The following is a 14,702-nucleotide window of genomic DNA, read 5'->3' as shown; positions in this document are numbered from 1 at the left end:
TGTATCTGTTAGTGGCAGCTATTTATTTTAACAAATAAATTTATTCATATAAATAAATTTATATAGGAAGAAAAAGCAATATTATTGCATATGGGCCTTCAACCCAAATCAACTACTCTTCCTGCTGCTTGTATCTCTCCACACGGCTAACTTCTAACGTGCATGTTTTTACAGTATGTAAATTCTTAAAAAGCTTCTCTTGTTAAGATTGTATGCATCATTATATCTGACATTCTTGTAACTACTGTGTGATTGATAAGGTTCCTATAAGAAACTCTGCTTTTCAAAGACAAAAATATCACGCTGAGAGGGGTGACTTATATCCCACTAAGTGGGTGGTCAGTCTATCTAGAGGATCTTTAAAATAGATACAGTTTTAGATAGCATCACTATGAACAAAGCTAGTGGAAGTGATGGAATTCCAGTGGAGCTGTTTCAAATCCTGAAAGATGATGCTGTGCAAGTGCTGCACTCAATATGCCAGCAAATTTGGAAAACTCAGCAGTGGCCACAGGACTGGAAAAGGTCAGTTTTCATTCCAATCCCAAAGAAAGGCAAAGAAAAAGAATGCTCAAACTACCGCATAATTGCACTCATCTCCCACGCTAGTAAAGTAATGCTCAAAATTCTCCAAGCCAGGCTTCAGCAATAGGTGAACCGTGAACTTCCTGATGTTCAAGCTGGTTTTAGAAAAGGCAAAGGAACCAGAGATCAAATGGCCAACATCTGCTGGATCATGGAAAAAGCAAGAGAGTTCCAGAAAAACATCTATTTCTGCTTTATTGACTATGCCAAAGCCTTTGACTGTGTGGATCACAGTAAACTGTGGAAAATTCTGAAAGAGATGGGAATACCAGACCACCTGACTTGCCTCTTAAGAAATCTACATTAAGGTCAGGAAGCCACAGTTAGAACTGGACATGGAACAACAGACTGGTTCCAAATAGGAAAAGGAGTATGTCAAGGCTGTCTATTGTCACCCTGCTTATTTAACTTCTATGCAGAGTACATCATGAGAAACGCTGAACTGGAAGAAACACAAGCTGGAATCAAGATTGCCGGGAGAAATATCAATAAACTGAGATATGCAGATGACACCACCCTTATGGCAGAAAGCAAAGAGGAACTAAAAAGCCTCTTGATGAAAGTGAAAGTGGAGAGCGAAAAAGTTGGATTAAAGCTCAACATTCAGAAAATGAAGGTCATGGCATCCAGTCCCATCACTTCATGGGAAATAGATGGGGAAACAGTGGAAACAGTGTCAGACTTTATTTTTTTGGGCTCCAAAATCACTGCAGATGGTGATTGCAGCCATGAAATTAAAAGATGCTTACTCCTTGGAAGAAAAGTTATGACCAACTAGATAGTATATTCAAAAGCAGAGACATTACTTTGCTGACTAAGGTCCATCTAGTCAAGCCTATGGTTTTTCCTGTGGTCATGGATGGTTGTGAGAGTTGGACTGTGAAGAAGGCTGAGCACCAAAGTATTGATACTTTTGAACTGTGGTGTTGGAGAAGACTCTTGAGAGTCCCTTGGACTGCAAGGAGATCCAACCAGTCCATTCTCAAGGAGATCAGCCCTGGGATTTCTTTGGAAGGAATGATGCTATAGCTGAAACTCCAGTACTTTGGCCACCTCATGAGAAGAGTTGACTCATTGGAAAAGATTCTGATGCTGGGAGGGATTGTGGGCAGGAGCAGAAGGGGACAACCGAGGATGAGATGGCTGGATGGCATCACTGACTCGATGGACGTGAGTCTGAGTGAACTCTGGGAGTTGGTGATGGACAGGGAGGCCTGGCATGCTGCGTTTCATGGTATTGCAAAGAGTCGGACACGGCTGAGCAACTGAACTGAACTGAAGGTGAATAAAGGTGCAAGAGAAAACTGTGAAAAAGAATATACAGGGCTTCCCTGGTGGTCTGGTGGTTACGACTCTGGGCTTCTATTGCAAGGGGCACAGGTTAGATCCCTGGTCGGGGAAGTTCCACTTGCTACGTGGTGTGGCCAAAAAAAAGAATATATAGTGGAATTTCCAGAGGGAAAGCTGAGTTGAGGCCAAGACAAATTTTGGAAGTTTCCTGGATTTGGTATTGGGACAGGCTTTCTAAGGAAGGGTGAGATGAACGGAGCACCGTGGTGAGGTGTGGGGGCAGCTCATCTAAGAGAAGCAGAGAGCACAAAGGTGGGGGCGGTGGTGGATCAGAAAGCATGGGGAGTCAGTAACTCAGTCTGGAAATTCTTAAATGTACCTTATTAATACAAAACCCCAAACTTTACCAAAAAGATGAAGGATATGCCATTTGTCTAGTAGAGGAGAATAATGGAATATAAGTCTATACGATTCAAATAATGGGACATGCTGTTATATTTGTTTGGTCTTCAAAAATCTTGGAGACGGGGCTTCCCTGATGGCCCAGTGGTTATGAATCTGCCTGCCATGTAGGAGGCATGGGTTTGACCCCTGATCTAGGTAGATCCCATATGCCGCAGAGCAACCAAGCCCGTGTGCCTCAACTGCTGAGCCTGTGCGCTACAGCCCAGGAAACACAGCTACTGAGCCCATGTGCTGCACCTGCTGATGCTTGAGTGCCTCAGAGCCTGTGCTCCGCAACAAGAGAAACCGCTACAATGAGAAGCCCTCGCAAGGCAACTAGAGAGTAGAGAAAAGCCCACTCGAACCAACGAAGACCCAGCACTACCACTACAAAGAAAAGAATCTGTCTTTCAACGCAGGGGACACAGGTTTGATCCCTGGTCAGGGAACTAAGATCCCACAAGCCTCAAGCCACAGCTGGAGAGCCCACACACCATAATGAAGACCCAGCGCAGCCAAGAAAAAAAGGATCCTGGAGGGCAATGATGCATACCATTTTTGGTACATTATTCCACAAGTTTAAAAATACTAAAGTACTTATTACTTCACTTTTGAAAACACTACCATGGCAAATTCAGTCACAATATTGATAACAACACTTCTGCTTTATAAAGAAGTATTAGAGTGATACTCCTTTACTACAGCAAAGCCATAATCCTAGTTCTTGGTCTTTGTTACGTAGTTCCATGATTCACCTTTAAGAGTAGCTTCACAGCACTTTTTGAGAACAATTGAAATATGAATAAGTTTAAGGAAGAAAATAATACTGTTATTTAAAAGGAGCTCGATATTGACATATGAAAATGAGTTTCGACTATAATAGTTCTAATATTCCCAGTGTTAAAGATAAGTAGCCGTTTAGGTTTACTATTCAAAGAGAGATCATGGGAATTCAAAGGAATTTTGGCAGATGCCTCTGAAAATGGAGAAGACAACGTAAAACTAAAAGGCATTTAAAATAGACTTTAATCTGCTTAAAATGGATTAACAGTGGCCAGGTTTACTCTAAGGACTAAATTTAGGAAAAAGGACAAAATACATGAAACAAAACAATTTAAGACATTGAACATCAGGCAACAAAAGATAATGATCCCCAAAGAAGCAGAAAAAAATAAGGAGAGTCCCATGATTGTCCAACTTATGGCCCTTAGAGAGGTTTTAAGCTATGTTGCCTAGAGGGGCAGTGGGGCGGCTGATGGTCTTTCTGAATTAAGCAGAGCTAGGAGCCTGGGAACGGAGAAGGCAATGGCACCCCACTGCAGTACTCTTGCCTGGAAAATTCCATGGACGGAGGAGCCTGGTATGCTGCAGTCCATGGGGTCGCGAAGAGTTGGACACGACTGAGCAAATTCACTTTCACTTTTCACTTTCATGCATTGGAGAAGGAAATGGCAACCCACTCCAGTGTTCTTGCCTGCAGAATCCCAGGGATGGAGGAATCTGGTGAGCTTCCGTCTATGGGGTCGCACAGAGTTGGACACAACTGAAGCGACGCAGCAGCAGCAGCAGCAGCAGCAGCAGCAGCAGCAGGAGCCTGGGAAAACAAATAACAAGAGTTTTGGAGAAGAGAAAGCTACACAGGAAGAGACCCTGCAGAGGATGCTTTGAATATTTAGCAGAGTACTGCCTAAGGCATAAGCGTGAGGAAACTCTCCAAGGATGGGGAAAGAGTGATCCAAAATACTATAGAGAACAGCGCCTCACAGGGCACACAGCCCCAAAACAGCGCTTGTTCACCAAAGTCAGAGGGGAAAATCATAATTCAAAGGACATTGGGTAATGTATTAAGAAGGGTCTTACCCCTGTAGGGAGGAATTAATCCCAGACTAAACTCAGTTCTGCTTCTGCTGAACAAATCTTAAAATGAAGCCCAGAAGTGCTCAGACTCTTTCCAGTTAGCTTAATCACATCCCAGGACAAAGCTCAAAAATATTTATAGGGATACAAAAATATTCATCAACCTATGAGGTAAATTCACAATGTCTGCTGCTGCTGCTGCTAAGTTGCTTCAGTGGTGTCCAACTCTGTGCGACCCCAGAGACAGCAACCAACCAGGCTCCCCCATCCCCATCCCCCATCCCATTCTCCAGGCAAGAACACTGGAGTGGGTTGCCATTTCCTTCTCTAATGCATGAAAGTGAAAAGTGAAAGTGAAATCGCTCAGTCATGTCCGACTCTTAGCAACCCCATGGACTGCAGCCTACCAGGCTCCTCTGTCCACGGGATTTTCCAGGCAAGAGTACTGGAGTAGGGTGCAATTGCCTTCTCCATCACAATGTCTAGCATTCAGTAAAAAATAACCAGATATGCATAGAAACAAGAATATACAACCCATCTTGATGAGAAAAATCAATGAACCAAAACTGACTCCAAAATAACACAGATGATGGAATGAATAGCAAGGACTTTAAAACAATAATTTTGACTATATTCCATATGTTCAAGAAGTGAGAAAACAGATTGAAAATACTAAGTAGAGACATAGAAGACCCAAATCAAACTTCTAGAGACAAAAATTACAATAACTGAGATGAAAAACATACCAGATGACCATTGCAATAGATGAGACATTTCAGAAGAAAATATTAGTAAGCTGAGAGAAAATGATGTCTCCACTTTTTAATGTGCTGTCTAGGTTTGTCATAGCTTTCCTTCCAAGGAGCAAGCGTCTTTTAATTTCATGGCTTCAGTCACCATCTGTGATGATTTTGGAGCCCAAGAAAATAAAATCTGTCACTGCTTCCACTGTTTCCCCTTCTATTTGCCATGAAGTGATGGCACCAGATGCCATGATCTTAGTTTTTTGAATGTTGAGTTTTAAGTCAACTTTTCCACTCTCTTCTTTCACCCCCATGGACTGCAGCATGCCAGGCTTCCCTGTCCTTCACCATCTCCTGGAGCTTGCTCAAACTCATGTCTATCGAGTCAGTGATGCCATCCAAATGTCTCATTCTCTGTTGTCCCCTTCTCCTCCTGCCTTCAATCATTCCCAGCATCAGGGTCATTTCCAGTGAGTCAGTTCTTCGTATTAGGTGGCCAAAGAATTGGAGTTTCAGCTTCAGCATCAGTCTTTCCAATGAATATTCAGGACCGATTTCCTCTAGAATGGACGGGTTGGATCTCCTTGCTGTCCAAGGGACTCTCAAGAGTCTTCTCCAACACTACAGTTCAAAAGTGTCAATTCTTCAGCACTCAGCTTTCTTTATAGTCCAACCCTCACATCCATACATGACTATGGGAAAAACCATAGCTTTGACTAGAGGGACCTTTGTTGACAAAGTAATATCTCTAAGTTTGAATCATTTCAACAGGTTCTCTGAGGTGTCAGTGCTGTCCTGGTTGTCTGGCACCTGGCCCTGGGATGATTAGGGCAGGCGGGCAAAGAGTCTGGTTGTGAGAGCTGATCAAGTAGGTAGTTCAAGTGTGGATTCTGGATTGCTTGACTTACATATGAGAGGAGTGCTTGCAGAAGAGTCCCATAATATCTCTAGGAGTTGGCTAGCCCTGGGAAGGACATCCCTCCAGGGTCAGCACGGCCTCAAGATATCAGAGGATCAAATACGGAAACTAGAAAATATGGTTATTACAGTAAGTAGTCTCTAGAAGCTTTTCTAAGCAAAGAAAGATATTTTTTTCTAGAGTTTTCAGAAGGAACATAGCCCTGTGGACCCATTTTGAACCTCTACCTCCATAAAAGGTAAGATAAGAGAATACATTTGTGTAAGATGATGAATTCGTATTGCTTTAATCTACTAAGTTTGTGATGATTGATAATAGCAGAACCTTACTCCCAGATTCCAAAATTTATATCAAGTTTCCTAGTGCTGCCATTACCTTAGGAAACTAAAACAAAAAAACAAAAAAAAGAATTAAAATGCAAGCAAGCAGAAGAAAAAATAAACCTTATTTTTGAAATAAAAAAATAGGGAAAAAAAGAGTAAAAATAATGTATTCAAAAGCTAGTTCTCTGAGAAAAATCAGTAAAACTGAAAACTTCTGGGAGATTGAATAGAAAAAAAGAGAGAAAACAAAAATAACTAATATCAGTAATGAGAGAGGTGACATCAGACCAGATTCTGCAGATACTAAAAGGATAATTAGGGAATATTTTTACCACTTTTTTGCCAATAATTTTGACAATTTAGATGAAGAAAGTCTTGGAAAAACACAAACTATCAAAGATCACTTAAGAAGAAACAGATAATTTGAGTAGGCCTGTGTCTATAAAAGAATTTTAATTTCTAGTTAATAGTTTTCCCACAAAGGAAACTTGAGGCACAGATGGTTTCACTTGTGAATTCTACAAAACTTTTATAGAGAAAGTAACATCACTCCTACACAATCTCAGAAAATTCGAGGTGGTGATGTCTTCTCATCCTATGAAGCCAGCATCATGTCTGTTCTCATCCTTCCACTTACCAATCCTCTGGTATTTCCAGTCAGTGCAAGAAGGCACAGCTTTATTTCCAGATGACGTTTCCATCTATATAGAAGAGTTCATGGAATCTATGCAAATAATGAAATATATCCATGACTCCACACTCTTACCCCTTCTTCCTGTTAGCTTCCAACCACTACTCTCGACAATCAGCAAAAATGATAAAGAAGGAGAAAATGTTTTGTGTTGCCTACACAAACAGGGAAACACACTGGTCAGAGATATGGACAATCATCCATAGTCTAACCCTGTTCTCCTCCTTAGAGACTAAAATGTAAGGCAAAGAAAGGGAAGACTGAGTAAAGGAAACTTTTTGGAATTAGCTGACTGCAATCAAAGGCAAAGTTCATTTAACTCAGAGACAAACATCTGAGGCACAGAACGCTAATTGCTAGAAGTTGCCTCACAGTGAGTTTCTTGGGACCAGGTCCTTCTCGTCTTCTCATCCTTTCCACCTTTGTTTTTCCTGTTCCTTCATCATAGTCTATGGTCTCTACTCATAAAAGATAACTCCTTCTATTCTTCCTACCACTGATGAACAAATCAAAGCGGATATCTAGCCAGTCAACTGTATTTTTACCTCTCTATGCACTTGCCTCTACACAGTGCCCTAGCAATGTGTTCATTAGGTTATACATCCTTGTAAAATTTGAGTCAAAAACTTAAAACAAAAGACTGATTAATGAGATGTCCAGAGGGAGCTTTGGGAGACTCCAATACAATCCTGGAATTCTGGAAGCCCACACACATGTCCAGAGTCAGGCACAAGCCCAAGAAAGAGTTGGAAAAGCCCCAGTGTCTCACCTTTGATTTACCTCAAGACACTGTGTAAACAAGAAGTGAAGGCCAAAGCAGAGTTTTAAACTTCCAACTGGGGCATTTAAGGGATTCCCCAATGCACACATTAATCTCCCAGAAAATCCTGGGAGATTAATTGGTTCAAGACATTTAAGAAACTCTTTACCCAAATATTAGCTGACCATTAGGCTAACTAAGCAGAGGATTCTATGGCCACCCATGCCAAAGAATACACACTTTAAAGAATTATTTCAAATAAATCACTAAACAAATAGTGACAATAATAAAGTCTGACAAAAACAACTCAAAGTCTGACAACAACACAAAGTCTGACAACAACACAAAGGAAAGGGGGTCAGATTACCAAAGTTACAATGTTATATTATTAAATTGTCCAGTTTCCAACAAATGTTAGATGACACACAAAGAGCTAGGTGGACATAGCCCATACATTGTAAATAAAGCATCCAGTAGAAACTTCATGATAATCTCCAGACGTTGGGCTTACTGGACAAAACTTTAAGTCAACTTTTAAAAATATGTTCAAAGACTAAAGGAAACCATGTCTGAAGAGCTAAAGGAGATTGAGACCAATGCGTCACCAAATATAGAACATCAACAGAATTTTTTAATGCTAAGAAAAAGAACAAATTAAATTTCTGGAGCTGAAATTATAACAATTAAAATGAAAATTTGATGATAGGATTCCAACAAATAATTTGAAGAAGAAATGATCAGCAAGCATGAAGACAGGTTAATTGAGATTATCCAGTCTGAGAAACAAGAAAAAAAGAGAATGAACAGAACCTAGAACTTGTGAGATAGCGTCGGATATACCAACATGCACATAATGGGAGTTCCAAAAGAAAAGAAGGGAGAGGAAAGGAGAAGAAAGAGTATTTGGAGAAAAATGACTAAAGCTTCTCAGACTGTGTAGAAAATGTATTAATGAACATATCCAGGAAACTAAAAAACTTCAAGTAAGATAAGGGATCCACATCTAGAAACATCATAATCAAACTGTCAAAAGACAAAGGGAGAAGCTTTTTTTTTCCTTTTCTTTAAATGTACTTAATTGGAGGCTAATTACTTTACAATATTGTGGTGGGTTTTGCCATACATTCACATGAGTCAGCCATGGGTGTACATGTGTTCCCCATCCTGAACCCCCCTCCCACCTCTCTCCCCATCCCATCCCTCAGGGTCATCCCAGTGCACCAGCCCTGAGCACCCTGTATCATGCATCGAACCCGGACTGGCGATCTATTTCACATATGATAATATACATGTTTCAATGCTACTCTTTCAAATCACCCCACCCTTGCCTTCTTCCACAGAGTCCAAAATTCTGTTCTTTACATCTGTGCAAAGAGAATTTACAAAAACCCCAACATACAAAAACTTATGAGAGGACTTTGCTGGTGGTCCAGTGGTTAAGAATCTACCTAGCAATGCAGGGGACACTGATTCAGTCCCTGGTCCTGGAAGATTCACATCAGGGCAACTAAGCCCTTGAGCCATAACTATAGAGCCTACACTCTAGAGCCTGTGCTCTGTGATGAGAGAAGTCACCTCAATATGAAGTCTGAGCATTGCAACTAGTGACTGGCCCCCTCTTGCCACAACTAGAGAAAGCCTGCATGCAGCAATGACCCAGTACAGCCAATAAATGAATAAATAAATAAAAATAAAACTTTTGAGAGGCCACTAAAACCATTCTGAGCATTAAATTTATACCATATAAGCATATACTGAATTAAGAAGAAAGATTTCAAATCGGTAACATACACTATCATCTTAAGAAACTACCAAAAGAACAACAAATGAAACCCAAAGCAAGCATAAGAAAAGAAATGATAAAAACTAGAGCAGAAATACATGAAAGAATAGAAAATTGTTCTTAAAATTTAATAAAGTTGACAAAACTTCGGCTAGATTTACAAAGGAAAAAAGAGTAGAATTAAAATAACTAAAATCAGGAAAGAATGAGAGGACAGTACTACAGAGAGTACAGAAATAAAAAGGCCTATAAGGGAATTCTATGAATAATTCTATGCCAATTATGGTAGGCAGAATAATGGTTCCTTTCTCCCCAAATATGTCTTTTCTTAATCATTGAAATCCATGAATACATAATACTTCACGGCAAGGAATTTTTTAAATGTGACTTCAATAACCTCAGATATGCAGATGACACCACCCTTATGGCAGAAAGTGAAGAGGAACTAAAAAGCCTCTTGATGAAAGTGAAAGAGAGTGAAAAAGTTGGCTTAAAGCTCAACGTTCAGAAAATGAAGATCATGGCATCTGGTCCCATCACTCCATGGGAAATAGATGGGGAAACAGTGGAAACAGCGTCAGACTTTATTTTGGGGGGCTCCAAAACCACTGCAGATGGTGACTGCAGCCATGAAATTAAAAGATGCTTACTCCTTGGAAGAAAAATTATGACCAACCTAGATAGCATATTCAAAAGCAGAGACATTATTTTGCCAACAAAGTCCATCTAGTCAAGGCTATGGTTTTTCCAGTGGTCATGTATGGATGTGAGAGTTGGACTATAAAGAAAGCTGAGTGTCGAAGAATTGATGCTTTTGAACTGTGGTGTTGGAGAAGACTCTTGAGAGTCCCTTGGACTGCAAGGAGGTCCAACCAGTGCATCCTAAAGGAGATCAGTCCTGGGTGTTCATTGGAAGGACTGACGCTAAAGCTGAAACTCCAGTACTTTGGCCACCTCATGCGAAGAGTTGACTTATTGGAAAAGACCCAGATGCTGGGAGGGATTGGGGGCAGGAGGAGAAGGTGACAACAGAGGATGAGACGGCTGGATGGCATCACTGACTCAATGGACATGAGTTTGAGTGAGCTCCGGGAGTTGGTGAAGGACAGTGAGGCCTGGTGTGCTGTGGTTCATGGGGTCTCAAACAGTTGAACACGACTGAGAGGCTGAACTGACTGACTGACTGAAGGTTAAGGTTTAAGATGGGGAGACTATCCTGGGTGATGCATGTGGGCCAATTTAATCACATTAAGTCTTTAAATGGGGTGGACCTCTCCAGGTTGGAAGGGGAGAAACAGAGATATGGCAAAATGAAAAGGAAATGACCAAATATTGCTGATTTTGAAGATGAAGGAAGAGGCATTTGAGTCAAGAAGTACAGGAAGCCTCTGCAAGCTGGAAGAGGAAGCTAGATTCTCCCCTCCAACCTCCAGAAAGTAATATAGCCCTGCTGACACCTTAATTATAGCCCAGTGAGACCTATGTCAGACTTCTAAACTACAAAATTATTAAATAATAATTTTAATGCATTTCTGTTGTTTTCATTTATAAATGGGAGTTGATTTATTTTGACAACAATGGGAATCTAATACAGTAACAAATTAGATAGCCTAGATGTAATGGACAAATGCCTAGAAAGACACCAACTATCAAAATTGATTTAATAAGAATTAGAAAATCTGAATAGATACATAAAATGTGAAGAGATTAATCTAGTAATAAAAACCTTTCCCACAAAAGGAAAGCCCAATCCTAGAGAGCTTTACTGGTAAATTCTATCAGAGGTCTAAAGAATTAATACCACTCCTTCACAAACTTTTTCTAAAAAATGGAAGAGTACAGAATACTTACTAACTCAACTTATGACCCAGTACCACTGTCATCTCAAAACTAGGTAAAGACATCACAAAGAAAAGACAGCTGTGTTTTAATACCCCTCATGAATACAGTTGGGTTTCCCAGGTGGCTCTATTGGTAAAGAACCCGCCTGCCAACGCAGGTGACACAAGAGACGCTGGTTCGATCCCTGGGTCGGGAAGATCCCCTGGAGGAGGGCATGGCAACCCACTGCAGTATTCTTGCCTGAGAATACCCATGGACAGAGAGGCCTGGCAGGCTATAGTTCATGGGGTCGCTAAGAGTCAGACATGACTGAAACGACAGCATGCATGCACGGATGTGAATATAGATGCAACAATCTTCAGTGAAATACTAGCAACCTGAATCTAGCAATATGTAAAAAGGATTATGTGTCATGATCAAATGGAATTTATCCCAGGAATGCACAGTTGGTTCAACATACACAAGTAAATTATATTAGAAGGAAGAGACTCGGAATAGAAACACTATACAGGCAGACTTTTGTATCCATGCGTGGGTGGGTGCATAGTCAAGAATAGATCCCAAATGTCTCTAACTCCAAAGTCCACACATTTCCCATTTGTGTTAGTTAGCTATTGCTACTACAATATTATGTAATAAATATCCTCAATCTCAATGGTTTACAAATGCAAGCATTTTTTCTTCATTATGACTCTGTAGGGTTGGCTCTTTTTTCAGCTTCAGGTCAGCTGGTCTGACCTTAGTTGTTAGGCTGGCTGCAATTCTGCCCATGTGTTTTCAGTCTCCTTGGCTCAGTAACAATATGACACATGTTTTTCTCATGGTAGATCACTGGAGCACACACCGAATTGCACAAGAACATCGAAGACCTCTGCTTGTATTACCTCTGGTATTATTCCATTAGTCAAGCAAGTCACATGGCAAAGCCATGGTGCAGGGAAGCACACTTTCTGTACCACAGGGTCTCATGCAGAAGGAGGGATTAAAACTTGGGAGCAAATACTTGGTCTACTGCCTCAATGGGTCATAGAGGCAGAGAGTGAGATAAGTGAGCTCCCACAGATAAGTGAATTTGCCATGGGAGCCATCTCTGATAGGAAGAAAGAAGCACCTTAAGTTAGTTTTGAGAGAATAACTTCAAAATTATGGGCCTTCTTTGCTATTCGTATGTGTTTGTGGGGTTCTATTTGTTTGCTTTGGTCTTTTCATAGATAAATAAGGGGAAGTGCACTAGATGTTCGGTGTGTAGAGATTCTTTGCTGCTCAAGTGTTTTCTTTGAGCAAGTGATGCTTTAGACAGTTTGCTGTTCACTTAATTTCCACAGTCACAATGCATCAGACCTTCATGGAAGATCTTCTTCCCTACTCTGGGTGGAATATTGTGGTCCTGATATATCAGCAATCAATGTCTGCTTGTCTTTAGAAATTTTGATGGGAGCAGTCTTTTAAACACTTAGCATTGGTGGACTCTTTAAATGGATCCGCTGTGGTTGTTTTTTTTTTTTTTTAAGTATAGTTCATTTCAATATTATGTTAGTTTCTGATGTACAGCAAAATGATTCAGTTATACTTTTTTAAGATCATATTTCATTATAGGTTATTACAAGATACTGAATATAATCCCCTGTGCTAAACAGTAAATTCTTATTACTTATCAGGTCTACTGTGTCTTGACTCATCAAAGTTCCCTCTATCTATTGTTTTGTTATGAGAGATGAGGACTTGGATATCCAATTTCTACCCCCCACCTTTTCCCCTCTCTCACTACCCCAATACATTAAACATCTTTCTAGTTAAATTGGTTTGTGGTACTTTCATACTTGTAGCCATTACATTCTATTCTCCATGAGTCAAGTTATATATCATCCATTATTACAAATTTTTTTGTTCTTAGCTAGTGATTTCCACATCTTTTTCATTTCTGTGCTTTTCTTTACCCTTATCTTATCTCACCCTCCAGCTTCTTCAGTGCAGTTGTCTACTTTGCATATAATCTGATCATTTGATTGAATTATATGTGGGCTCTATTCTCTATTTCTGCACCACCCCCCTGCAATGCTCTTGCTCCTTGAATCTGCATTTGTTGTTCTCTCAACTGCTGCCAATCAGTGGTCCTGGGACTTGCCTTTAGGACTATCTTGGGATGCTCTTAACCACCATTTAAAATATATAACCTTCCCAAAGTCCCTAACTATCCCTTCACTTGATGGAAGAACTTGGTAGCCTTCTCAGTTTGAAAAGTCAAGTCCTTCCCTTCTGGAGAAATTCATATGTATGATTCTTTGGTAAGTTTCTCCTACTGCCTCATTTTTTCAAATACCCATTAGTCAAATATCCATCAATCAAACCCAGATTATCCACTCATTTTGTTTCCATGAATTCATTAATTTTTATTTCACCTTCTCAAAGACTGATTTGACATTATCGTCCAAAGCTGCTTCTGAAGCTGGGTGTCCTAATTTTCACTGTATATTTAATTACTTAGCATTTTCTTACTCTTTACTTTTTCTTTTCCCAACATCAGGTTCCTGTTTTATAGATTCAATATTGTGCCAACAAAGGTCTGTCTAGTCAAGGCTATGGTTTTTCCAGTGGTCATGTATGGATGTGAGAGTTGGACTATAAAGAAAGCTGAGTGCTAAAGAATTGATGCTTTTGAATGGTGGTGTTGGAGAAGACTCTTGAGAGTCCCTTGGACTGCAAGGAGATCCAACAAGTCCATCCTAAAGGAGATCAGTCCTGGGTGTTCATTGGAAGGACTGATGTTGAAGCTGAAACTCCAATACTTTGGCCACCTGATACGAAGAGCTGATTCATTTGAAAAGACCGTGATGTTGAGAAAGATTGAGGGCAGGAGGAGAAGGGGACGACAGAGGATAAGATGGTTGGATGGCATCACTGACTCGATGGACATGGGTTTTGGGTAGACTCCAGGAGTTGTTGATGGACAGGGAGGCCTGGCATGCTGTGGTTCATGGGTCACAAGGAGTCAGACCTGACTGAGCAACTGAACTGAATTGCACTGAGCTATTGTGTCTTATATCCCTGAACGCATTAATTGCAGATTTTTCTGAAGTTGTCTTTTGCTGTCCACATTGTTGATATTTATTCTGTGTTCCATTTTCTTTTCTGTTTTCTTTTTTGCTTTTGTGTTATAGGCTATTTTCAAATATCTGGTTTTTCTTGTGAAGGAGATTAGAATACACCGCCCAAAAATATGCCCTTTGACACAAGAATTATTTTGAGCAAAAGGCAATTGAGAACCTAAAGACTGCGGAAAGGTCCTCTATCTTCTCCTTTTTGGCAGAAGGCAGGATGTAAATTTTCCTTTTGATATTTACCATCAATCCCCATCTCTTCTCCCATTATCACAACCAAACAACCGTTATCACTAGAGACAGAAAGCTGACCCTGAGTTGGGCCTGCACAGACAAAACTTACTGGAATATCCCATCATTTCCACTA

Source organism: Ovis aries, chromosome 2, assembly GCF_016772045.2.
Source record: "Ovis aries strain OAR_USU_Benz2616 breed Rambouillet chromosome 2, ARS-UI_Ramb_v3.0, whole genome shotgun sequence".
In the NCBI taxonomy this organism is placed as follows: domain Eukaryota; kingdom Metazoa; phylum Chordata; class Mammalia; order Artiodactyla; family Bovidae; genus Ovis; species Ovis aries.
This window is presented reverse-complemented; position numbering follows the sequence as displayed.